Here is a 26,308-nt window from a genome sequence, read left to right on the forward strand (position 1 = left end):
ACCCTGAAAGTCACTCTAAATGGACACACCTCAATATTTCATAACACAACAGACTTAAGACACTATATCCAATCTCACAAAAGATCTGATATGTTTGCTTCTAACCCCATTACTTGAACAAATATTACATAGCTGTGTGTTTTGTTTTTCCAGCTTAAAAAGCTATTTGTAACATCGGAGCGAAGAATGATGGCCATCCTTTTTCTTTTTTCGGCTCTACATCCCCTTTTTCTTCACTTTTGTTGGACATGGATTGGTGTCGCTGGTTACTGTTTGCCACTGTCCTTCTGATCTTTTTTGATTATAACTACTTTTTACCAAATTCCATGTCTTATTCGTTTGTCCTCCCCCTCCAATATGTGTCATCCCATTTATATTGCTCCTTTCCATGTAGGGTAATCAAATGTTATCATCTGACATTAATCTTCGATGCATTCTGGTTACTGTTATTTCTATATCATGATCCATGTCATGACATACTAATCCATGTTCTTGAATGATGCCTCTTAATATTGTATCCTGGCATGTTAAGGGACTACACAATCCCATTAAAAGACAAAAAGTGCTCTCACACCTTAATAGATTAAAGCCCTCCATAGCATGCATACAAGAATCACATCTATCTGTCAATGAAGCAGCAACACTCAAGCGTCTCTGGGTAGGCCAAGTCTTCTCAAGTCCTGCCAATGGTAAAAAGAATGGTGTTATTACACTTGTCAACAAAGCCCTTAAATGTAAAATTATATCTACGGAATATTACCAGTTAGGAAGATGAGTTATCACTAACATATTAGTTGAAGCTACAACCTATACAATTCTGAATGTATATGGACCTACCTCCGCTCATCCATCCTTTTTAAAACAACTTAGAAATCATATAATACAAAGTAATCCCCTCAATTTGATTGTTTGTGGAGACTGTAAACAAGTTATGGACCCATACACAATGTATTAACTTTATTTCTGAACCTGGTCTCAGCGATGCATGGCGGATCCTACATCCCAGAATTTACCTTTTACTCTACACCCCACCACTCCTTGTCACGGCTTGATTATATTTTTATTCTTAACTCAATGGTTAATCTTCTACTCGAAGCCCAGATAGAATCCATCACAATATCTGATCATGCTCCAGTGCATATTAAAATTGCCACCCCTATAACCTCTCAACTCTTGTAGATGGAGATTCAATACTAGTCTATTTGGTGATGCAGCTTTTACTGATTTCATTACAGAACAAAATAATAATTTTTTCTCTGAAAATAAAGACCAGGATACGTCTTTCCCCAACAATTACGACTGCTACAAAGCGGTGCTTAGAAGTCATATTATTTCCTATGTAGCAAACAAGAAGAGAAACCTTAAAGCAGAATCGGAATCCATTCTCAAACAGCTTAAATCATTGGAAACTAAATTTGCTCATACCAACTCACCCAATATCCTTCGTGATATTATGAAACTAAGATTCCAATATAATAAACTTATTACCCAATATTCCACTTCCAATCTGCTTAAATACAAAGTCAAAATATATCAATTTTCCAATAAAACTAGTAAAGGTTTAGCTTCTTACCTTAAACTTAAGAAGGAGAAATTGAGAATTGTAGTGATTAAAGATCACTCGGGAAATAGGAAAATGTCTGATAAAGACATTGTGCAAGTCTTTAAATAATTTTACACCAAATTATATACTTCTGAAGCCCCCTAACAGCCCTGCTATTCAAGACTTCCTACATAATGCACCTCATCAGTCCTATCCCGAGATTGATTTATCCACCCTTAATGATCCTATTACACCTCCTGAAATACAACTTAGCTATTAATAACCTAAAAAAGAGCAAAGCCCCAGGACCAGATGGCTTCCCTATCGATTTCTACTCCCACGTCTCCAATCTCTTAGTTCCTAAATTAAGTAATCTTTTCTCTCATTTCAGTCTTAACAACATAGCTCAAGGCTCCTTCCTAGAAGTTATGCTAATATTATTCCCTAAGCCGAATAAAGATCCTGAACCCCCCCAAAACTACCGCCCAATTTCCCTTATTAATACGTACTGTAAAATGTATGAAAAAGTCCCTGCTAATAGAATTCTCCCTTTCCTACCCAAACTCCTCAAACAAGATCAAGTCGGTTATGTTAAAGGTAGAGTCTCCACTTCCCATATAAGGTTAATTTCTAATGTTATCGATATTTTAAACAAATCAAACAACCCTGTTGCAGCAATAGCTCTGGATGCTGAAAAAGCCTTCAATAGGGTTCAATGGAACTTTGTTACAAGCACTCAAATGGCATGGTTTCGGCCCCCTATTTTATCTATGATTAAAATCTTATATGCTAATACCAAAACTGCAATCTATGTAAATGGACAATCATCTTCTTTTTCCCTATTCAGAGGAAAATGTCAGGGCCGTCCACTATCCCCTATTCTGTTTATCCTTGCATTAGAACCCTTTCTCAAAGCCATAAGGCAAAACGACTCCATTTTGGGTATCCCATTTAATAATCTATATATTAAAACTGCGGTTTATGCCGATGATGTGCTTATTTTTTTTAAAAGAATCCCCAACAGGGGGCCCAACATCTTCTTAATACTATCTCTAGATTCTCAGATGCATCAGGATACAAACTCAATACCAACAAATCTGAGATTCTTCTGCTTAATGTGCATTGTACCCCATTCCATGTTAACAACCTTGGTATGAAATGGTGTCCTATGGGATTCGAATATCTTGGGATCCACATATCAGCCTCAATTAATGGTATTCGCAAACGTAACTTAGAGAGCACATTAGCTAGAGTCAAAGAATGTGTATCTTCCTGGTTCCTCTTATATCTCTCCTAGTGGGGCAGATTAGAATCGATAAAGAGGATTATCTCTCCAATAATACTTTATCTCCTCTATATGATGCCTCTTCCTCTACCCCCCTTCTTCAAATCCATAGATTCCCATATCATAAAATGTTTATGGGGGAAGAAGAAACACAGAATCTCGTTGAGCAAACTCAAAAAACCTTGTGCTGAAGGTGGGGTTGGCTTCCCGATTAAAAAAAAATTATCTAACCTTTCCCGTTAAACAAGCACAGTGGTGGTTTGTGCAAGATGTATCCTTTACTGTGCCTAACTGGGTTAGCTTGGAGTGAGCTATGGCTTCCCCAATGTCCCTTGCGGACGTTTACTTAATCAAAGGGAAAAACAAATTCTCCTGATACTCCTGTATTCGTCAATCCATCCTCTCCCTCTATTGCTAAGCAATCATCTGTTATATCCCCTTTCATTTGGCATAACCCATTAATTAAAATCAGAGGAAAATCCATTTTCTGGAAGCTGTGGCTCTCTAAGGGTATTAAATTCTGAAACCAATTATTCAAATGTGGTGTTCCTATTACTTTCGATGAATTTATTGTCAATTTTCATATGTCTGCCCCTTCCCTGACAGAATTCCTTTTAATTATTGCTGCAATTGTAGAACACCTAGAGACACTGTTGTATAATTCCAACATCGCTAAGGCGCAAAGACTCCTTCATATGCTCAATTCTAATACGCATGCTTCAATCTACTATAACATATTATTAAACTCGGTGTGCCGAGGTTTCCTTCCTGCTGCCCTCCTCCCCTATGCCCACGTTCTCCTCACCTGAGCTGTTGGATTCGCTGGTTTCCTGGAGGTGTCGCCGGGTGAGGTAGTCTCTTTTCTTTTTGGGATGCACTTGCTTGTCACGGAGAGAAGCCACAGTGACAGCTAAGGAACAGCTGTCCTGTGGCTCCCCTTCCGGAATCAAGCCGGAAAGGGAAAAAAACCCCGGAGGGAAAAACCCTTGATGAAGGACAGGCTCTTCTTTAGAAGTCAAATCCCCACTGGTGCTGACTGGAGGAGGTGGAGAAAGTTCCAACCGGAGGAAGTAAGGAGCGATGTCACAGATGGTAAATTGCAGTCCAGTAGATGGAGATTCTGGACGAGTGAAAAGGAGTAGAAGACTCCACCGGAAGAAGCAGCCGTCCTTGCTGTGCAGGGAGGAGAAGGAGGCGGTGAATGCACCAGGTCCAGGAGCGCCGGGAGCAGGTAAGGACACTACGGAGACCCGGGTAAAAGGGAAAGACCCTGAGCGTGAGAGAAAAGAGAGAGCGAGCGAGAGATAGCGAGAGAGAGAGAGAGAGAGAGGCTCCGTAGAGCCGGAACCGAACACGAGAGAAAAAGTAAATAAGCCAGGCACGGCAGAGAGCCGTAGAGAGAGGAGGAGCAGAGAAGGGAGGAAAGCACAACAGTGCAAAGTGTCGCCGAAGCGAAATAGCTAGTCACTGGCAGAACCGAAGGAAGCCAGAAACCCAAAGCGAGAGGGACCCGGAAACAGGAAGCGTCCTGAATCGAGGGTTGCAACGCAACGCATCTCCTGTGGGCGGAGCTTAAATACTGCACGGAGCTGTGCGTAAGGAAACAAAAGAGGGACTAAAACCCTCTATGTCGGTTTCGCCAATTCCAATGAGCAAGAATCCGCCAATCTCGTCCTCTGCCATAACGGCGGATGACACTCTGCTTCTACTGCAAGGATTGAATGCCTTCACACTGACTGGAGGAAAGACTGCGTAAGGTTGGATCATCAATTCTGCTGGCCCCTCCAATGGCAAAAAATTTCGAAAATTACCACTTCTGCAAGCCTCACCCAAATTCTTTTCTATTTCCACCACAGAGATTTTATCACCCCTGTTTCCCTTTTTAAATGTGGTCTATCACCTAATGACAATTGCTGGAGTTGCCTATATGCTCAAGGTTCTTTTAAACATATGTTTATAGACTGCCAATATGTTAAACCATTTTGGATTTCTGTGTAGAATACTATCAAAAGTGTCTTTAACCTTACCATAGATTTTTGTTTTGATTTTCTAATCTGTAGCAGTTACATATTGTATGATTGCCCAGTCAATAAACATGCTAAGTATCTGTTTGATTTATGCTTAATGGTGGCTATCCAAAATATTACTACAAATTGGAAAAACCTAAACCAAATTCATTATAAATTTTGGTGGAACTCTATATGTAATATTCACAGATTACAAAATTGTAATGCTTCCACTCCTGAATTACAGAATGTTTCAGTTGAAATGGCAACCATTTATACATTTTTTATCGATGTAAATTTGCACCCATAACCTACAATCATCACCCTTATGATGTATGATATATTTGTACCTCATCTTCCTTTTTTCCCTCCCTCTTTTTGTTTGTGTCTTGTTCAACTTTTCTTTTAGTTTGCCATTGTATGTTTCCCCCTCAATATTTAGAAATCTTTACGCTCACGTATGAAATCTGTGATTGAAATATACTTGGCCTTCATTGCATTCAACCACATTATATCCTAGTTATATATCCACTGTTAATCTTCACATTTGTTGTTTGTATATTTTCCTATTTTTTATTGCCTTGTATACCTAATGTTATCCAATACAAATCTTTAAACACAAAAAAAATACATCAAATGTCATCCTTCGTCAGGAGTGAGTTTTATACATCATTATTTCTGAACATTAGAAACTTCATCTACAAGACAAAAAGTAATATTGAAACAACTATGTATCTTATACTCGATTTTGCTATCAATAAATGATTTGTTGTATTGGGAATACATTCTCCCATGCTAAAGGGTAGTCATTCACCTAGATATTATTCTCTTCAAAGCCAGTTTTCTTGTGGACTTCTTGTTACAGGTAGGTCTAGGGACCCCTCATGAGAGATACAAAGTCTAGTGTTCACACTCTAATAAACAGAAAGGGAAAGTAAAATCAACGTTGGGACCTAAACTCGATCCTACAACAGAGGTCAGACTATGTGGGTCCACATAAATTTGAGTATAAAAGTATAAGGCACCAGACCTTACAAGATCACCAGGGATATCTTCTAAGGACTTGTCACAGCATCAGTGGTCGAAGTCCTCCTTAGGTTAGACAAGTAGGATGAACTGTCTGGATATGGTAAAAGACAATAATATATCAGTCAGGGATTTAAGGTGGGTAAGATAGGTAGTCTTTCAGGGTGCGGGTAAAAACATATCAGTCAAGGACTGAAACAAAAGTGTCAGGCTGTAAGGGTCCCATGGATGTTTCCTGCAAGATGGCATTAAGAGCAGAAGCTCAGGAACCTTAACTGAGGATAGGAAATGCCAAGTTGGAGCCGGCTTTTCAAACATGGCTGCCATAAATAGTACATGCCTTGTGACATAGTAATTGACCAAAACCTAGAGCTCCATGCCAGGCTGATTTCATGACCTTAGCAGTGACACCCCATCTAGTGGGGTAGAAACGCAGAGCGACACACTTGACTCTCTACATTCAAGAGGGATGAATGAAGAGATTTATCTTGGAGCTTTTCTATTAATTCTATTCAAACTCTATATTATATATGTACCAGTGTTTTACATATATAAATGCCACTGTTTTACAGATATATATGCCAACTGTAAATAAGGATGACAAAGATTATATGGCCGATAACCATGCTCTAGTTCCAGTGAGAGATGCTGATACATACAGAAATGTACTAGAAATTCTGGCTTTGAACACAATAAAATCTAGGTCAATGACTACCCTTACCATGGGAGAATGTATTCCCAATATAACAAATCATTTATTGATAGCAAAATCGAGTAAAAAATGCATACTTTTTTCAATATCCTTTTTGTCTTGTAGATGATGATAATGTTCTGGAATTATGATGCATAAAACTCGTTCCTAATGAAGGGTGGATACCCAAAACATATAGAGCTCTAAAACCAATTTCGGATGAAAGTACAGTTTTGATTGATTCAAACTTTGGTGTATTCAATACTTTTGTTTCCTGTAAGCTTTTCTTAAAAATTCTTCTGACACTGTTGTCTAAAATGTACTGTTTTCAGTACAGTGGTATGCATGGGCATGAGGGGCCTTAAAACTAGGACTCTTATTTTTCCCATTTTGTATTAATCCCCCCAATCCCCAAGTCTATATAACATATATTACCTTTGACCTAGCACTTCGCCCTTACATAGGTGTGCACATTTAGTTTACCAAGTACAAGATCCCGTAATTAAGCAGAGCCCGTCTGGAGAATGCCTCACATGAAGCCTGGTCAATAATGGTGAAAGTGCTCAGAGAGGATCTCCTATCTCAACCTCCTCTGTGAAAGATGAGATTTCAGTTTTACGGTGCTCTGCTTGCGTCTAGTTCAATGTTTTTTTTCTCTTTTATAATAAAGGATTGCCTGCATGGCATCATACATGGTGTTCCTTTAGTCTAATGTTTTTTCAATTGGTTGAAAGGATCCCAACACATCGTCTCATACTGGGGCTCCTTTTTTTCTTGTTTTATTTCTTCTTTTGGTGCCCCCACCCCCTTTGAACTATCCTTGGCCCTGAGCAAAGTTTTGGCCTGCTCTCTAAACTTGTCAAGTCATGATTTAGATCTACAGGCCATCAGTTGCCACCCAGTATCCTGAATCTCAGGGAGAACCCACAGTTCACTAGAACTCCCAAAGCCTGCTCTACAGAAGGAGGTTTGGAAAACAGAGGGGAACAGGCAATGGAAAACACATACTGAACTCTGGTGAACCTTATGTTAGTTTTATCACAGATCTGCTCTTCCTTGTATAACGACATAGAGTAGCCAGGCCTTTTATAGGATCTCCCCCTGACCCAGCAGTCCACCCTGTACTGAAACAGGGTCCCTGGTTTCTAGTGGAGTAATGGGTAAAGGGTCTTCAGCCACATTCAGTGTTGGCGGGGTGATGGGATCAAGAACACAATTGGTCTTGGAAGGAACAGTCTCAGGTTGGGGCTCAGGTTCCCTAGGAGGGGGATTTGGATCTGTTGGTGTAGGGACCCAAACTGATGTCTGACCTGTAAAATGGTATTGGTAGACACCAAACTGATTGCCCTCGGTGTTATCTCTAGCTTCCGGTCATCCTTCTCGTAGTCTCAGTGTCTCGATAGATTAAGGAGCTTCTTTGGATTGAGCAATCAAAGAGTCATCCTCTTTCGAGCCTTTCAGTGTGGAGTTGCTGCAGTTTAGTTGTCATCACTGTAGCCAATTCTCCTCCTTCTCCCACTGCCAGTGTCAGTTTAACTTAATTACCGACTGGGAGCAGGTGGTTCTGGTGCAAAGTTCCTTTGCTGTCTTCCTCTCACAGTTGGTAGATAGGGAGCTCTCCTAGCTGAAGCTTAATGATGAACGGTTAAGACTCCACTTGTCAACTAGCTCGTTGAGTTCTCTCTTTCCCAGGCCATGGATCAACACACGATCGCTAGTTTGAAGTGCATAAACTTAACCTTGGTATCATAGCAGCATTTATTTCCCTCCGCTGTCTTTATTCTCTGCGGAATCTTGAGAAGGGTGATGGACCTGCTTCACATAGCTGGTGTAATTCTCGCCGGGCATTCCTTGCGAACATCAGTTTGTATGACCTAAACCCAGTGGCATCATTCTTGGTACAGTTGTAAAAATGAGTCAGGGTGGTCACTTGCTGACTCCGCCTGTTCTTCTCCTCCAGGCTGAGGCTCCCTAGCATTGCCAATTGAACCCCTTTACTTGGGGATCTCCCTGGGGGTGACACTGACTTGCATGGATCTTCTTGATGTTAACCAGACCCAGCTTCTTGTTTCATGAGTGCCGACTTGAAATTCGTTCCTTGATCAGAATGTATCATGGCTAGCCAACCATAGTGCAGCAAGTATTTCTCCCACAGCATACAGGCAACTTTGTAATGTGCTCATCCTTAGTGGGAAAGGTATTGTACAAAAATGTCGCCCTCATTTGTGCGCCCCTGCAGTCACTGCGACTTTGGAGGCGCACAAAATGAGGGTGACAGTTACTGCGCCCAAGCAGAGCGGGGGTTGTGGGGGTGTCTCCCGCTCTAACTGGGTGCAGTAACGGGAGTCGTGGGGTTGCAGCCGTGACCCCCGCTTACCATTTCGGAAAACGGGGGACACGTAAGAAAAAAATAAAAATAAATAAAAAGCACCCTGCAGTGTCAGCTCTAACCCACGTTAGTGGGAAGAGCTGACTCTGCAGGGATCGCAGGGGGCGGACGGCACACTTCTGCGTGTGTCGCTCTAAAGGTGAGTGGAGTGGGGGGGCTGGGAGGGGTAATGTAGGCCGGGCGAAGCAGGCACAGTGATCCATGTGATCACTGCGCCGCTCTGTAACTGGTGTCGGCATTTTCGGCCGTCGCAGTTACGGGGGCGCAGTGATCACATAGATCTGTGGGAAACACCTGAGTGTACCAAGTAAAGTGGTCTCTCACCACCAGGATGTTCTGCACACCTCACATGTCCATCTCCAATATAAGGAAATCGATGGAGAAGAGGTGCATGGGCCTGAAACTATGCAGGTGATTAAGATAAGCTGCAGGGTGAGCCATGGTCTTCGTGATGACACACGGGGTCCACTGCTGGCAATAATGCTCCATGCCTGCTGCTATTCTATGCCAGAAAACCCTTGAGCGGACCAAGTCAAGGTTCTGTCGCGGCCAAAACGTCCATGCTGGTCGTGGAGTGCATACAATACAGTTCTGTAGAATCTTTGTGATAACACAAGACAAAACAGGGCATCAGCATCAATGTTAGGTCTGAATTGTGAATTAAAATTGTATGTGGACAATGCGGCAAGCCATTGGTGTCTGGTAGCATTCAGCTTTGCCAACTTCAAGACATATGTAAGGGAATTGTTGTCCATCCTCACCGTGAAAGTGGCACAGCAAATCTCCTGAAGATAGGCATCACAGTCGCTCCCTGAAGGGCATCTCATTGCTCACATGGATGGAGTGTTCCACTCTGTGGGCCTTACCAATGTCCTAGGGGCTGGTGGAGAAAACCATGGCATGCAGGGTAAGCTGTTCCCTCAGGTAGTCATTGTCCCTTTCCCAGTTTGGAGAGTCCCCAAAGTCTTCAGATCCAGCCCTGTCTCAGATGGGCTGGTGGCAACAATTGCTGGTGTTACTGAGGTGGTCATTTGGAACTCTGCTGTTATGGTGTCTCCTTTAAGTGCATGCTTCTATTGGTCACATTAATGGGATGTATGTGATTTCTTCTAATATATTTCATCTAATGGAGATTTCACCGAATCCATTTCACCAAAAAACAAAATCTACTTTTTACTTTTTCTACTTTCATTTTTTTATAATGTGGGGGGAGACACCCCACAGCCCCTCTCTCCCCTCCCTACCCTAACCTTACCCCAGACCCCACCTATCATGCATTACACATATATCCCCTCCCCTCATTTTCAGTGAAATAAATTCGGTGCAATGGTATTAGGTGAAATGGTATTCAAAGAATTCTGTAGTAACAACATTAATGACATGTACATTGATGGTCTTCAGGTCTGTGCCATCCGTTTTCACTTGGGTCTGCTGCACCAGAAAACTCCTTGGGAGCTCCCCGCGTTCTGGTGCCTCCATTACAAGACGGCTTGGGCATTGTTCCCTGTTCGGTCGCACTCTGCCAGCAACCATCACTGTGGCATGTGCTGGGATCAGGATCTGCCTGAACTGGATGGTGGAAACATCTCCAACGGGTCCATCAGGTGAAGCTCTGGATCAGATCTTACTCTGCAAATATACCTGCTGGCACATGGGATACATGGACAACACATACTGATTCAGCCATCGCCCGATATAGTGCAGCCAGTGCGTCAAGCATCGAAGAATTGTTCCAATCACCACCACAGTTGTGGGTTCTTCACTCCAACTGCTGCAGACTAGATCCAGGGTATCGATGGGGGTGCTGACTCCAGCTAAATTGTGTGGGAACTGCAGTCTTTCCCAGATGTACCAGAGATATTTACAGTGGTTGTCTCCTACACTAAGAAGGTTCTGTCTAGCCAAGGGTTCCAATGGGATATGCGCCAGGATTTTTCTGTAGAGCGGCTGTTACACAATAGTTACCTGTGAGTAGCTATTCAATAGCACTGGGCCTGCTGTCCAGCGATAGTAACTGTCATAGTGGCTGGTGGTGCTGAAAGCTTGTCAGGTATTCCCTTAGGTCTTTCGGTGCTGTGCTTGCTGTTTGTTAGACTACAAGTGATCTTCCTCTTGGGTGGACTTGATGGTCTGGACGGATGCTGGCTTCAAGGTGACTTGCCAACTGGTGGTATCACTGCAGCTTTGGGCACATCTGGTAGCGCAGACTTGTTATCTGTCTTTACTTGGTAGGAGCATAGTAGTTGTGAGGATTCGGGTGCTCCGCTTCCTGGTCTTCGCAGGTGTTTCCCACCATTGCACATGTTGGTGTATTCAGTGCCTCAAACTTCTCTGCCACTCTGATTTAATCTGGTGGATTTTGGCACATATGGAAGGTGTGGCCCTCCTGTTCTCACCTATGGGAGAACTGCCAGGGCTGGAGTGGTGTAGTACACTATTGATATGCTTGAACAGCCTTGGCTCTTGAGCACCCCAGAAGAGCTGGTGTTTCCTCTCTTGGGATGGCAGTGTAGAGCTTCTTCCATGCTCTGCTGGCCTGGTTGTCAGTACAGACAGTGTCTTGGCCAGTGCCCTTTGCAGCTACATCACCTGCATGGTCTGGAGCAACTCCTCCACTTGATTTCGTAGGTCAGTCTCTGGGGCTGTATAAGGGGACACAACTTGACTTGGTAAACTGTACACTGTGTGCTGCTTCTCTCCTTCAAAGGTGTGCACCCCTTGGACCAGTTAATTAAAGGAAGGTGCTTTCTGAGTCTGTTCTCAGAGTCGAAGTTGCAGAAGCATCAGCGGCAGTGACCGTGTTACGTGTATCACTTGTTGCAGCCTGACCAGGTTCAGGATGTTTGACTCAATCCCCTTCCACTGGAAAGCAGCTGTAGAATTGTCTCAGTCCTAGCCATAATACAGTAAGTAGTTGTGATAGTAGTAGAGCAGGAAGACTCATAGTGTGGAAAAGGTAGAGAGAGGAAGAGAAAGTGATAGGGAAAACAGGTACTGATATCTAAAGGTTGTGGGGAAGAGAATGTAGGCGGAGTTGGTGGGGAGAAGGAGGGTAAGGGGAGGTGTAGAGTAGTGCCCTAGTCACCCATTTACTAGATCAGCTGTCATTGCTCTGACTCCTCCCCACTTCTCTAATACACCCTACTCCTCGTATCCAACTTCAAAACACTCTCTAATAGCCTCACATTCTGCTAACCTTCACTCCCTCTAACACAAACTGCTATCTCCCACGCTATCTTCACTCTTTATCACTCCCCCTTCCCTCTTCTTGCACTATAATACACTACACACCACAGAAAATACACTCTCTCAAATACCTCACTTTTTCAAAATCTGCCTCTCCAACACTCTGGTCTGCCACCCTTACTCCACCTGGTCTCTCTCCAACTCCATCTGCAACATCACCAGTACAGCCCATACTCTGTCTCTGCTCATGTCTGCTTTTATAGTGAAATGTTCTGTATGAAAGGAATGCCTCACCTCCTTATTGGTTGCTGTGCTCAGCTGATTCCCTGCACCAATCAGTGCCTGCCTTTTTCCGCAGGAGGAGGGCTACACAGCTGGTAGGCTTTAAAAACCCCTGTAAGCCCCTCCCTCTCTTACAGCACTGTTCTGCTGGCAGTCTGATGTTTCAGAGGCATGCTGTCGGCTGAGAATTCAATATTCTGAGCTGCATGTGAGTTTTCTGCTCTTTTGAGTTGCAGGCGGCTGCTGGGGTGTGGTGCTGGCTCATATTATCTGTTTCACAGTTTTTCTTCGTTCTCTTTTGCCTGGATCAGCTCTGTGTTTTCTATGCTGCTCCCAAGGGGATTCTGGATGTTTGCTGTCCTTAAAAAACCAAAAAGAGAACTGTGACCAGCAACTGTATTGGGAGGCATTAAGCGCATATGTGGCATCAGTGTTGTCATTATTGGCACAAGGGGGTTAGGGGTTTCAGGGACCAATGACCCCACAACTCCACTTTGCATACCTGGGTCAGGGCTTGTTTTGAGTTTTTTTTTAGAAAGCCTCCCGCTCCCTGCTGAGAAGGGTCACACTTCCTCCGCTTTGACAGTCCCTGTCACATGTGACAGTTGTGTATCATTTTTCAGACTTCAGCAGAGCTTGGTAACAATAAGGCATTTGCATAGAGTTTGGACATGATACACACAATGTTACCATCTCAGCTATCTGCTGCTGAAAATGCAAACTAACACCATTTCACTTTACATCTCCATGGGGATAGCTGGCCTCTGCTGGTGTAGTACCTGTTTCCTTACAGTATTCTCTTCCCCATACTCTTACCTTCCTCCCTTCCCCATTGGAACACACCCCTGGTTGTAGTCAAAAAGGGTTACGAGTGACTTCTTGTATCCTGAGGAGCACCAAGGCAGTTTGGGAGTTGCGAGGTTGTGATGGGTTTGTGATTGCAAAGGTGACAGGCTGCACCAGGTACTTGAGGGAAACACTGAGTGTGGACTTGAGCACTGCAAGGAGGAACCTGTATGCAGATGGTGGTACACTGGAGCCAGACTACTTTTTGTTGGCAGAGAGCGGTGGATACCGGAAGTTAAACCGAGATCCTATTCCAGAAGTTGGAAGGAGTAGTTAGGCAGGCATACGAGGATGGTGATACAGTGGCATTGCTTTTTGGGAGTAGAAATATTCAGGATCTTATCAGAGTCAAATGGATGCTGAGGTGAAGTTTTGAGATGCTGTGGAATGGTATTAGGTAGACATGTTAAGGTAGATATCGAATTAAACCCTTAGTTTGCAACTGAAGAGAAGGCAACAAAGGAGCTAATTTGTCATACGGGTGAAATGACTGAGATGTGATGCCTTAAGTGTTGTATTAGAAGAAGGGAACAATGGGCCTCATTACGTCATGATTCCTGCCCCTCATGTCCCCAGCCCTCCAAGATGTCAGGCTGGAGCCAGGCCACGATCACCTACATGGCCCTCAAGGGCCTCTCCATCCCTCCTAAGAACCACTTGGAGTCAGACTTTGCGCTTGTGGCACCAGACTCACTCACTCCCATAGGATAACATTGGGGATTGGACTTGTAGTGCATTGATGGGGACAAGATGGATGCCCCCACATATTTCGGTTCCCAGAACTGCATGTGCAGTCTAGTCTTTTGGGTGTGGTTCAGCCTAGAGACACCTGGGATACCCAGAGACTATTTAAGCCACGCCCAGGCTGAGAAACATGCTTTGTGTTTTCTGCACCTGCAGCGTGACACTCATCGTGTTCGGATCGGTCTCCAGTAGGCCTGCATCTTTCTTCTGCGCTCAGCTCCCGCAAGAACAAGAACACCGTTAGGAACAGCCTTACCTTGCAGCGCTTCTGCCCATCATTCATCGCTTCTTCTGTTCTGCGGGCATCTTCGGCGGTGTCATTCCCATCCCGGCACACCGCTTCCTAAGGAAAAGGGAAAAGAACAGAAAAAAGGCATTAGTAAGCATTCAGCAAATCTTTGCTTATTGTTAAAGACTGTTCGAGCTTCAAACGCTTACCTGAATCCCAGCCGCTCTGGGGGAACTCTGTCTCCGGAACTTCTCATCCATCTGCAAGAGGGAAAAGACACTCCAGGTTAGCATGGAAACATCTAGAGGTGCTGCATACCACGCTTACCGCATTTCTTCTTCATAACCGGCATCCACGCTGAAAACGTTGCGGCACCTAAAAGACACAGAAAAAGAACTCAGTTCAATACAAATACGAAAGGGTCGCATCGCGCATTGCGCTCTCACTCATCTTCAGCGCTACTCATCTCAGCAGCACATCGCCATCCCCGGATGCGGCCATCATCTAAGGAAGGAAAGGAACGAAGTTAGAGAAATGTTCAAAAGACTCATTATACTTACCTGTTGGACTCTTGCCAGTGAAGTAACTAGGCTGCAACGAGCCCGCATCAATCAACGCGCCCCTGCGCTGAAAGCAGGATGGAGAGCACACTTTCCAAGAAAACAAGGACCAGTCTCCAGTCGAGTAGACTCCAGGGAAGGGTTCGAGGTCGTAAGAGGTCAGAACAGGCTGAGTGACGTCCCCATGGATACCAGGTGAGCGTTACACATTACAAGTCTGGTGGTAACTCTGCCGATGCTTCCGGCGGGTTGCCACCAGACTCTCAACAGTTTACTGGCGCTTGACTTTGTGGTGCCACTGGAACATTACAAGTCCCGGCAGATCGGGAGGTCAGGCACCGGTAAATGTTAATAACAATTGCCATGGAGCCCCATAGAACTCCATGGGAAAGGGGAGATGGAAGCACTGGCACCATTTCTAACAGTGCCGGTGCTTCTGTGAAAACTCTTCGGGCGGGTGATGTTGTGCCTGGCATGTCAGACCTGGCGGGCGCAACTTCTCCCGCCCGCAGTCTTGGAGTCTGGCGATCCAGAATGGGTGCCGGTATGTTGCTACTGGCACCCTTAATTCCGGACCGCTACACTCGTAATGAGGCCCAATGTGTTTTATCTGTTTTTGAAAAGTTAAGCATTAGAAGTCATCCACATTTGGTAAAGGACATAGATGAGGAGCCAAGGATCGAGTATTCGGGGCATCCACAAGCAGGGAGGTGGATGTGGAGCTGTAAGAACATCAAGGGACAGAATAATGTCATCAGCATGGTTGGAGAAAAACCAATAGAGTGATGCAGCAGAGACGGCACACTATAAAGAAGGGGTTATTATAAAGTCTGTTAAAAGAGCCAGAAAAATCAATGAGGCTGTGTACAGAAAATAGGTGATTGTGGTGTCTGGTCAAAGTTAATGAAGCGAACCTTTCCCATCAAAGGCGTTTAGTTCAGAGCCGATTGCAGGGGATTGTGGAAAGCACTAGAAGTGAGGTACTGATTTCACACAAGATGCACACTACCTCCACGTCTCTGCCCTTAGCGTGGCCGTGGGAAGCCTCTGTTTTCGGGGATGCTGAATGGCTTTGTGCAAAGAGAAGTTACATTCTGTTATCTTTTGTAGGTGCTTGAAAGGCGGCCTGACCCAGAGCATGCTGATCATGGCAGAGGGGATTGGTAGGTACTGCACTATGTGTCTCAAATTTAAAGTATGCTGGCTTGTTCAAATTAACTATTTGTCAAAGCAGAAAAGTGTGCCAGTGACAATCTTGATGTGACAAGACACTGATGTTAAAATAAAGTACATTTAGATGTATCTTGTACATCATAAGCCAATATAGGGCTCTTTTGCACTTGCTTTCTCTCTCTCTCTCTCTCGCTCTCTCATCTGAATCGCTCATTCTCTCCTCTTCTGTCCCACTCATTGGACCTTATTATGAGTTTACCAGTATCCCGCCGATATTACCAGTGGGATACCAGCAAACTGCACTTACTGTCTCTGTCGCCCGATATCTCAGTATTACCAGGCTATTACAGGCAGCAGAATGCCAGTAAATTCCCATTCCCATGGAGTCCCAGTATTAGCAGTGCCAGTAATTGCTGCATTTCTTTGTTAGTAGGGGCCTGATCTATTGCCAGGTGAGTCCTGTCAGGAGCTCCGTGGCCCCCACCAGCAAATTAGATGTTTGCAGGTCCGGAAGAATTATCTATCTGTGGGCATGAGTCGAATGGTCAGGTTTGCGTTTGCTCACCTGTTGCTGACAACAGCATTACCAGAGAAGAAACACGTATATTTTGATGGGAGTGTGGGCTGTGCTTTTATATGGTTAAAATTTATCAGCAACAGAGGCAACGCCGTGGTGGGGAACAGCCTGGTATTTTGAGACATACTTTGTCAGTATGTGTATCCTGCAGGAATTATATTAATTTTCCATGTGGGGGAATTTGGGCAGGGATGGGGCTTGATAGGCTGTGCATGGAGTGCTGGTGTTCTGACAAACCATGCAAGGGACCAGAGGACTAGACTGCGAGGTCTACAATTGTGTTTGTCAAGTTCTGTTTTATCTTAAATGTTAGCAACAAATGTGAGAATTCAGCAAAACTACCAACCAATCAGTGGCCTGTGCACACCAAATTAAAATTGCCTTCTGCTGAAACAGAAAATTGGTTTTAATCTGAGTATCACCCTTTGGAAGAATGAATTATATTTTGAGAGACGGTATAATGTGTATTCTCGTCAAAAGAAAGACATTAAAAAAGTAAATGATTGAATTGTACAACCATTGTAAACTGTCCCTTTATAAAATGTTATAAGTTTACTTTCTAATGAATATTTCCAGTATATATTGTTGTCATAATAAGAATGTTAGACTTATTTCACTGTGTAAAGCACATTATGCAAATCCAGAATAGCATAACTGCAGGGCACAGCATATTATAAAAAAAACAGTAACTGTGTACATTATTTTCCGACAAAAGGTTATTATTTTTCAAGGATGCCCAGTCTGGTACACTGCTGATGTAGTCTTGTGAAATATCCCTTTGAGAATAGGGAAGGAGACAAATGGAACCTATAATGTTTCCTTGCTGACTGGCACTAACTCAAAGGGAATTTAGATAAAAATAAGGATTACCACAGATCTTTATATTTGACAAATATGATGTGTGTGATTGAAATGTTATATACTTCAATCAATAAGTATGTCATGCAGATTGGGCTTGGTGCTCATTTACTTTTTCAGAACTCCCACCATAGCATTGAAGTATTTTGGAACAAAGAAACGTACATGCTCATTTGGGCAGCCTCAGGATTTGGATGTGAGGGTGGAATGGCTGCAACACCTGCCACTCAATTGAAAAGAGAGGGCTGTCCTTCCTGTTTCTCATTCCCAGTCACCATATCATAGAAATCTTTAGAAGGTTTATACATAGGATAGGAAGATTCATTTTAATCAAAGAAAGCCAACAATATGGCTGTCACATAGCAGAGAATTCCAAAGCTCAGGATTTGAATCTATGATGAACATGAGGGATAACGAAGAGGGGAGTTTTAAAGACAAAAAGCATTGAAAAAGCAGATAGTTTTGATGTGTGTAGAGTAGGCCTAGAGAATTTCTTTTATTTTTTTTATTAAAGTGCAAACCTATCTTGAGAGCAGTGGAGAATTGTATAGGGTGTGGGAAGGCAGAACTTCCATCGTCTTTTGAAAGTCACGCAGTACTGTGAGTTGCTGTCTGTGTATCCGTCTATGCATCCATCGACATTTGTCCTTGGGGAGGTATTGTTTGAGAGATTTGCAAAATTTGAGAATTGTGTGCGCAATCTGAGCTGATTCCGGGATCGAGTTCCAGTGGGTGACAGGAGAACGATTGTTTGCACATTCTCTCTTTGTAGATGAGTTGTGGTTCGAAATTGTTGGTGGATTACTTAAGCGAGCTGAATGTGCCACCAGATGTGAGGAGCTTAGCCACCAGGTACCTTGTTGTACTACTTCCGACAGGTTTGTGAATGATACATGCAGTCTTGAACTGTATCTTGGCCTGGAGTGGAAGCCTATTTAGTTCACGTAGGACAACGGTGATTCTGGCATAAAAAGATCTGGTGGGCCTCTCAAATCTTTTACATATGTGTCCATTACCATGGAAAAGGGACAGGTTTTTGGTGCTGGCAAAATCTGGGTCTAATTTGTGCCAGACTTCCGGGACTCACAGGATGGCTCATCAACGAATCAGGAGTCTCAAATCTTGGGTTTAGTTGTCAAGTTGGTCAAGCCAATGGGGTCACTTTTGGGCACACTCGGTTAATTTGTTCAGTCAACCAGTTTCCTAGAATCCCCAAAATGAATTTCAACCCTCCATGTAAAACCCTGCTCACTTCCTCTTCCTTTGTGGCTTCCTCTAGGCCTATAGGTAAGGCGTGCACAGGGCAGTTTCATACTTGGAGGGTAGTTGGTGGGCTCAAAGGGCATTAGAGCAGGGCTTTCTGGAGTCTTGTGGAGTTGTAGCACTTTCCGTGTTGTATTGTGTCTAGTTTATTGGTCTCTAGTGTGTATGTGTATCAAATATGTGTGGCTCTTAGTTTAGGTGTTTGTTCAATCTGTTGTTTGTGTGTTGTTACTTTCCTCATGTTCAAAGGGTACAACCACTTGCAGGGTTGTAGCATCACTCTGAAAATGATGTTTTCTGTTGCTGGCTCAAGACCTGGTGGGTGGAGGTCAGTGGCTGGAAATTAATTTTGGCCACTGGCTGTGTGCTCTCTTTGAGAGGTGTTTGGGGTATGTGGGAAACAGCAGGGAAGATCTATGTGAGAAAAAACAAAGATTCCTGGCCTTGCACCGACCACCTGATGAACACCTGTTGAACACTGTCATGACCACAGATGGCCATTACTCTGACAGGCAAAGGTCCCCAGCATGTCAGTGAGCACAACACCTGAGCATACTTAAGTGAGGTTTCAGGTATCACTCAGCCTGCCAACCAACATACTGAGGAAGATGAAATGGGTGTCTTCAGGCAGCCGTTTCTCTGAACAAAACGTTCTTGGCTCTAATATCCCTTAGCATGTAGCTTGTCATAATGAGTGGGGCCAACATACTACTACTTTTCCTCATCTGCAACCAATTTCAGCTTCTCACTTTGTTGCACATCGGCTGCAATATATCTATTTGAGAATATGAATGAAGGAGAGCGAGAGAAAGAGAGTGATAGAATGATAGGTAGATAGATAGATAGATAGATAGATAGATAGATAGATAGATAGATAGATAGAAACCAGAAGGTGTCTCACCTACTAGTCCCCGGGGATCTGTCATCCAGGTGGCCAGGACACAGTGATTGCTTTTTGATCCAGTTCCTGGGAATGGACCAGTGCAGGAGGATAACCTGGGAGAGGGGTCTTTGGGGAGCGGGAGTGGGACACCGGATGGTGAGATGGAGTATCCCCTTCCCGTAACACCTTTATCCCATCCTACCAAGTAGGATATTTAGGAACTCTACCCCTTCACCTTTTACAACACAGACACCTTCTCACTGACAGCCCGCTCTAAGGGAAAACAGACTGAGACCCGAGCCGTGTACCTGACATGTACAAATACTATGGTCAGGTGAGGTCAGACAATTATCGACAATCACTCACACCTGACTTCCATTACACTTCCCCACACGGATTAAAGGCGGAGCAAGGGAGCACACACTGAGTGAGGAAAAGCACACAAGGAAACAGCAGTTCCAAGATGGCAGTTTAACAAGAGGAGAAAGACTGTGAAACAGAAGGGGATTACAAGGAATTGTTGCTTTCATGAAACCTCAAGAGAAAGCGTAAGACCAGGAAACCAAGCTAAAGAATCCTGCCAGAATTGTGTGTCAGGGGTACCTGGGACCCTCCCGCATCAGCAATTAAGGTGGGAAGAATCTCCAGCCACCCTGGTACTGTCCTTGGCTCCAAGAACAAAGCAGCTTCAGTGAAAGCAACACAGCCAGTGAGTTGGGCAGACTGATACGAGACCGGTCTGTGTTGAAGCCTAGGTTGCAAGCAGCAACATTCTATGGCTATCACTGAAATGAATATTATTAAAACATGTATGATAAGATACACAAATGAAGTTAAAACTGCTGATGAGTGATTGAACTTTAAAGCAAGTTGCAAAACCTTTGACAGAGTAGTCCAGCACTGCGTGGGTGCTCAATCGAAGGTCCCTGTAAGATACCCAGCTGAAAAGTGAGAAAAGTAGATAAAGTAGATGTGAGCCAGACAGAGGGAGATCAATTGAATAAATGTGAATCGAAGTGGTCCTGCGACGGGTCAAGTCAAAACCCATGCACAGTCGAAAGTCTTCGATTTTGATAAACTAATGCAAGTTTGGAAAAGTATATGGATTTGGTCTGAGCCCGACAGAAGGAGATCAAATTAAAGCTTTGTGTTGAAGTTGGTCTGAGCCCACTGGAGGGGGCCCGGGATGAATCGAGAATCACCCAAGAAGTTGTACATGAGAACTTTAAGGAGAAAGGAACTTTTGAATGTTTGTTCATCACATCAGGCCCTCTGAAGTAAGAGACTTTGAATGCCAAAGACACATTGACATAGAAAGCCCTGATAATGAGATTTGAACTGCATCCTCATGCTAGAGAAGCCAGAGACTGTGCATAACTTGAGTGAGCCACCTTGTCCCGTGCCGGAAATGTGGGGAAGGGAGGCCTATGGCTTGAATATACTGACATATCAGTTCTTGAATACTTTTCTTTTGCATAACATTGTTTCCCACTCTATTAGTATTTAGAAGTAACAATTGGCAGTAGGTGTATTAGTATATGCCCTTTTTATTTTGACAAGACACCACTAGGACTGCGTTATTATTATTTGATGGCCGCAGCTTGCTCCCATCTTTAGATTTAGGTTTAGATAGGCCTTTTTCAAACCCGATTGATGTTCAATAAACACCCTTGAACTGTGATCACTTGTCTTACTGTTTGATACCATGCCTTCTTTACAATAGATCGATAGCTAGATAGATAGATAGATAGATAGATAGAGATTGACAGTCACAATGTGAGCAATTGAAATGGCACCTGTCTGCAAGAGGCTAGTTATGGCAGTGCAGGATTTCAGGTTGTTTTGCCTTGTAAGGGTTACTCTCCTCTTCCGCCAACTAACCGACTCTCCTCTAAAGTTTCAGCCGTCTAAAATGTCATACCACATTACAAACACAAATCTCCTGCAAACAGCAGCCACAGTTGTAGTCATTTGCACATCAGCACTTAACAAGCTATGACTAAGCCCTTCACTACAGCCCTAGAACACTCCGCCAAATCAGCATCTAACCAGATCCAAAGCATTGGAACAGGAAGGTAGGGCACAAGTGAAGTGAGTCTACCAGCACACATTAATATATACTTAAAAATGAATGTGAGGTTAGAGGAACTGCAGTGAGTAGTGTGGCCGGGGACACCCGCCCAGTGATGTCTCAAAAATACCAAACACAGGGAGCCTATGCAAACTTGCGCTCATCATATAGAAATTACTATCAGTAATAAAAGTTCAGATAGAGAAAAAGAGTGCTAGTTGATATTGATTGTGTGTTAAGCCAACATGTGTGTTGACCCATTCCGGGTCTTTGTCAATGCAAAAATAAGTAAGTAGCCAATTGGTTGGTTAACTGTATCAGAGTACACAAGAGAGTGAAAAGGAACTTGTCTAGTGACGTATAGTTGATCTATGGTATCAACTAGCACTCTAATCTTTTGTCTATCTGAACTTACTTTTGTTACTGATAGTAATTTATATGCAACCAGGGCAAGTTAGCATAGGATCCTTGTGTTCAGATCCAAAGCATTGCAGTCTGTCTGGCAGATCTTGGGCTTTTCCCTATGGCTAACATACTCACAAGTGTCTCTGCAAAAGTCTTAGGGCCTCATTACACGGACGGCGGAAAGGGTTAACGGTCACCGTTAATGGTACCGGTGACCGTTAACCCTTACCGCCTTACTACGAGGTCCCTTTGCGGGTTGGGGAATTTAACGCCTCCTTTTTGCAGGTGTTAAAAACCAACCCGCAAAGGGACCAGGGAGCTAATTACGGTACCGCAATTTGCAGTGCCGTAATTAGCACCTTCCCCATTCCCATTATGCCCTATGGGGCAAAAATGGGAATGGGGAAGGGCAATGGGGGAAGGGGGAATTACCGCCCCACCAACCTTGGAATAGGGCGGTAATTCCCCTTTCCACCAAGGCGGTGCCGGTATTTTACCGGCATGGACCAAAGTGCTAATAGCACCTTGGTCCACCGCCATCCGTGTAATGAGGCCCTTAGAAAGCAGATTGACACACATCTGACCTGCACCCATCAACCTGGCAGGTTTCACATCCGCCTCACCCATTATCCCACTAATGAGCCACTTTTTATATTACAGTCACACACATGAAGGCCAACAAAAGTGATAGAAGGGTGCTCTACACGACCACTTAATAACATTACTAAAAAAGAAAACAAAAACGTTGTTGTTTCCCTGTGTGTACTTCCCTTTTTTGTACCCATAAAAAATGTAAAAAGGCAAAAAATAGTTTCCTGTCCTGAATCCTATTGCCACAAAAACACAATGGGGGTCATTCCGACCCTGGCGGTAAGGGGTTAACAGCGCCGGTAAAGGTGCCGGAGCCGTCAACTCTTTCCTGCCTCATTACGAGTTCTGCTTGCGGGACCCGCTAAGGACGCCTGGTAAAACCAGGCGTCCTTAGCGGGTCCCGCAAGCAGAACAGGGTGCTAACAACGGGCCCGTTATTAACGGGCCCGTTGTTAGCACCCTCCCCATTCCCATTGAACCCTATGGGGGCTCGAATGGGAATGGGGATATACCGGGTCCGGGTTAATTGAATGAGGAATTACCGGGCCCTCCAACGTCGGAATTGTCCGGTAATTCCTCATTCAAGGAACCAGGACCCGGTACCCGGTATGGGGGTAGCCATGGCGCTAATAGCGGCATGGTTACCTCCATACTCGGAATGACCCCCAATGTGTTTACCCTTTCCCAGTTTCCTCCTCCTTTTTGTTGTTGCTCTTGTATCATCACCCTTTTTTGCAGTTATGATGTGTGGTTTGTAGTTATATTGTATTTTAGGTAGTGTAGTAGTAGTTTGAATTGTGCGCTTGTTCTGATCTTGGGCTAATTGTTTTTGGGGGGTTGTCTGGTTTTACGCTTTTGGGTCCTAAGGGTGGGCTTTATTTTGCACACTTCTCAACTTTGACATTTGAGGTTCTCTAGTCATGGCGCGGCTGTGATGTTGGGAGTGGAAGGGAAAGAAGGTTGGAAGAGAAGCGAAGGAAGAGGAGCTGCATTTCTACTCATGTCAATATGAAGATGCTAGCATGGTAGAGGAGAAGGAGGAGTGCCATGCTGTTTTCTGGTGCCGGTTTGGGCACCTGGCCCATGCAGCATTGTCGATCCTCTGATTTAGCAGGGAAGCCTGAGGCATTGGGAGAGGCCTCAGGTGAAGGCGTGGGAGAGGAAGCAGGTTCATCAGAGTGGGACCTGACTAAGTCCACAAAGACAATTGAGGCAAGTCCTCTTGTGGACATCCCTCTAGGAGGCAGGGGAGGCAGGGCGTCTTCTAGATACCCTGAAAAAGGCTGCAGGGGCAGGGCTTCTATTGGACTTCCCTCTGGAGGCAGGACCAGTTGAGAAGGAGGGTATGTTAACATGCAGGCAGAATGGGTGGCCAAGAAGCTGGAGGAGGAATATGGGACAGCTCCTGTCTAGGTTGCAGGGAATTGAGGGCAAAGTAGCCTGCATCCAGCAAGGTGAGGATGAGGAGCAAATCCTTTGGGAGGAGGTTTAAGGGGTGGGCCAGCCAGTGGCTCTGCCACAGCTGGTGGCAGACCTACCTGAGTACTAGTTGGAGGAGCAGGTAGAGGTGGGGTTCAGGGAGGTGGTGGCAGAGAAGCCTCTCACTGCCACTGCAGTTGTAGACGGGGCAAGCTATTCACAGGATGAGCCTCAGGGAGAAGTGACCTATACTCACCAGGACAGCCCACATGGTCTTGGCTATGGGACTTTTTTTGCTGCAACTAGTGAAGACCATGTGAAAGGGAGGTCTTCTGTATGGTGGTGTGCTGTGAGAAAACGGTAGGCAGGAGGGAAAGGGAAACATTTTTTAAAGATTGTCCGAAGTTCGACTTAGTGAAAGGACTTGAAATTCAGGTAATTCAAGGTTCTAGCTGGAAGGTTCATCCAGACCTGTGATAGAGGTATTGTGCAGACATTTTCCAAGCATTGCAGTATATTCTTGCTTTGTTGGATCACTTTTGTGAAGCTGACGTAGGAGTAGAAAATTGACTTTACACTCTACCCGGCTCCTGTACCAGGGGCATGCACAGCATTTTGTAGTGTGTGAATCCTTGTGAAATTTCATGTGGGAGGATACAAACAGCATGACAGTCTTGCTGTGGAGTCAGGGTACACTTCATCGTCATTAGTATGTACACGACAACACACGATCACAAAAATGGTGAAACTAAACATTTTGATTCCGTTGGTCCAGACTCTCTTAATCAATGCAGTGCTTTGGTAATCCTGCATGAATGGGTATTAACCAAAAAAGAAGGAATGGGAGAGAGGACAAGAGTACAGAGAATTATCCGGGACAGACGGGGTGAATGAAAGTGAGGCGGAGAGGGTTATAGGTCAAAGTTTCGACTCAAAAGGGTCAATTCGGCTGAAAAAAGGGTCGAATTTTTTTTTGTTTTGGGGGGGAGTCCCGCCCCCAAACTCCCGTTATTGGTGTAAAAACACCTTTTTTTACCTATACTAAAGCAACAAAAAAAATATACATGTAAAAAAAAAATGTGATCCTTTTGTTTTCGGTCGAATTGACTCGACCCTTTTGTCATTCGCCCCTTTTAAGTAGAAACTTTGACCGGACACCAGCGGAGAGGAGGGAAATGTGCAGATGAGCTGTATAAGGAGGAGGAATAGAATAGTATGCGTAACAGACAGATGAGAAAAGTAGCCAGAGAGGGGAAGCATATCGTAAGTAGGTAAGTGAAGGGCAGTGCTTAATTTGTCTGGGTGTTTTCTAGGGCTCAGCCCAGGCACTTACTTTTTGAGGCCCGGCACTTATTGTCTCAGACTCACTTTAATTATGAAGTGTTGCATCCATCAACCACAATGAGCAGGTTTATGGATTTGAGGGTTACTTTTGGCGGACCATTTTGAGTCTACCTCCTACGTGCCCTGTGCAATATATAAGAGTTGAGTTTGGTTTCACATCCTTAAAAGCCATGATACAATATCAAAGAGACCTACTTCCCTTGAAGGCAATGAGTCATCCGGTTAGTCAAATGATTAGAATCATTGGGAAAAATGTTATAGACCTTAAACCAACCACAGCGCGTGTCAATAAATATGATGCGCTGTGTATGACATCATATGCTGCGCTCAACTGGTCAGTGAAGCGCTCCACTTGTGGACGATATAAGGCCATTAAAAGGGCCTTTAAAAATAAATCAAGGAAAAAAGATAGGGTGGGCAACTTCATTTATATGAGTAGATCGCGAAATTACATACATTTAGTGGGCATTACTTATAAGTATCTTTGTCCTCAGATGTATCTAATTAGATGTCCGTGTCCTGATGTTCGTAGATTTCGGCTATTAATGCGACTTAACTTACTGGCAGTTAGAGCCACGCATGGGTCCCAGTGGAAACTATTCTATGACCAATTTATGTGCCGTATATGTGGAATTCAGAGAAATGTAGAGACTGTGGGGGTCATTCCGACCCTGGCGGTAGGTGGTTAACGGCACCGGTATAGATGCCGGTGCCGTTAACCCCCTACCGCCCTATTACGAGGTCCCTTAGCGGGTCCCACTAAGGGCGGCTGGTTTTACCAGCCGACCTTAGCGGGAGCCGCTAAGGGACCAGGTAGCAAATAACAGGCCCGCAATTAGCAGGCCCTTTATTTTCTCCCTCCCCATTCCCATTGAGCCCTATGGGGACTCAAATGGGAATGGGGACTGTTTTTTTGAATGGGGATTTACTGGGTCCT

The 26,308-nt window shown here is 44.3% G+C and overlaps 1 long non-coding RNA gene across 2 annotated transcripts in view; it reads left to right on the top strand.

The window, feature by feature from the left end:
- The window catches only part of LOC138472804 (uncharacterized), a 361,500-nt gene that overhangs the window by 253,055 nt on the left and 82,137 nt on the right, over positions 1-26,308 (top strand). For both annotated transcript variants that reach the window (XR_011268682.1, XR_011268681.1), the window contains one exon: positions 15,898-15,950. This is a non-coding gene — a long non-coding RNA (uncharacterized lncRNA). The remainder of the gene's footprint in view (positions 1-15,897; positions 15,951-26,308) is intronic.

The sequence above is a fragment of the Ambystoma mexicanum genome, chromosome 8 (genome assembly GCF_040938575.1).
Source record: "Ambystoma mexicanum isolate Mex_15411 chromosome 8, UKY_AmexF1_1, whole genome shotgun sequence".
In the NCBI taxonomy this organism is placed as follows: domain Eukaryota; kingdom Metazoa; phylum Chordata; class Amphibia; order Caudata; family Ambystomatidae; genus Ambystoma; species Ambystoma mexicanum.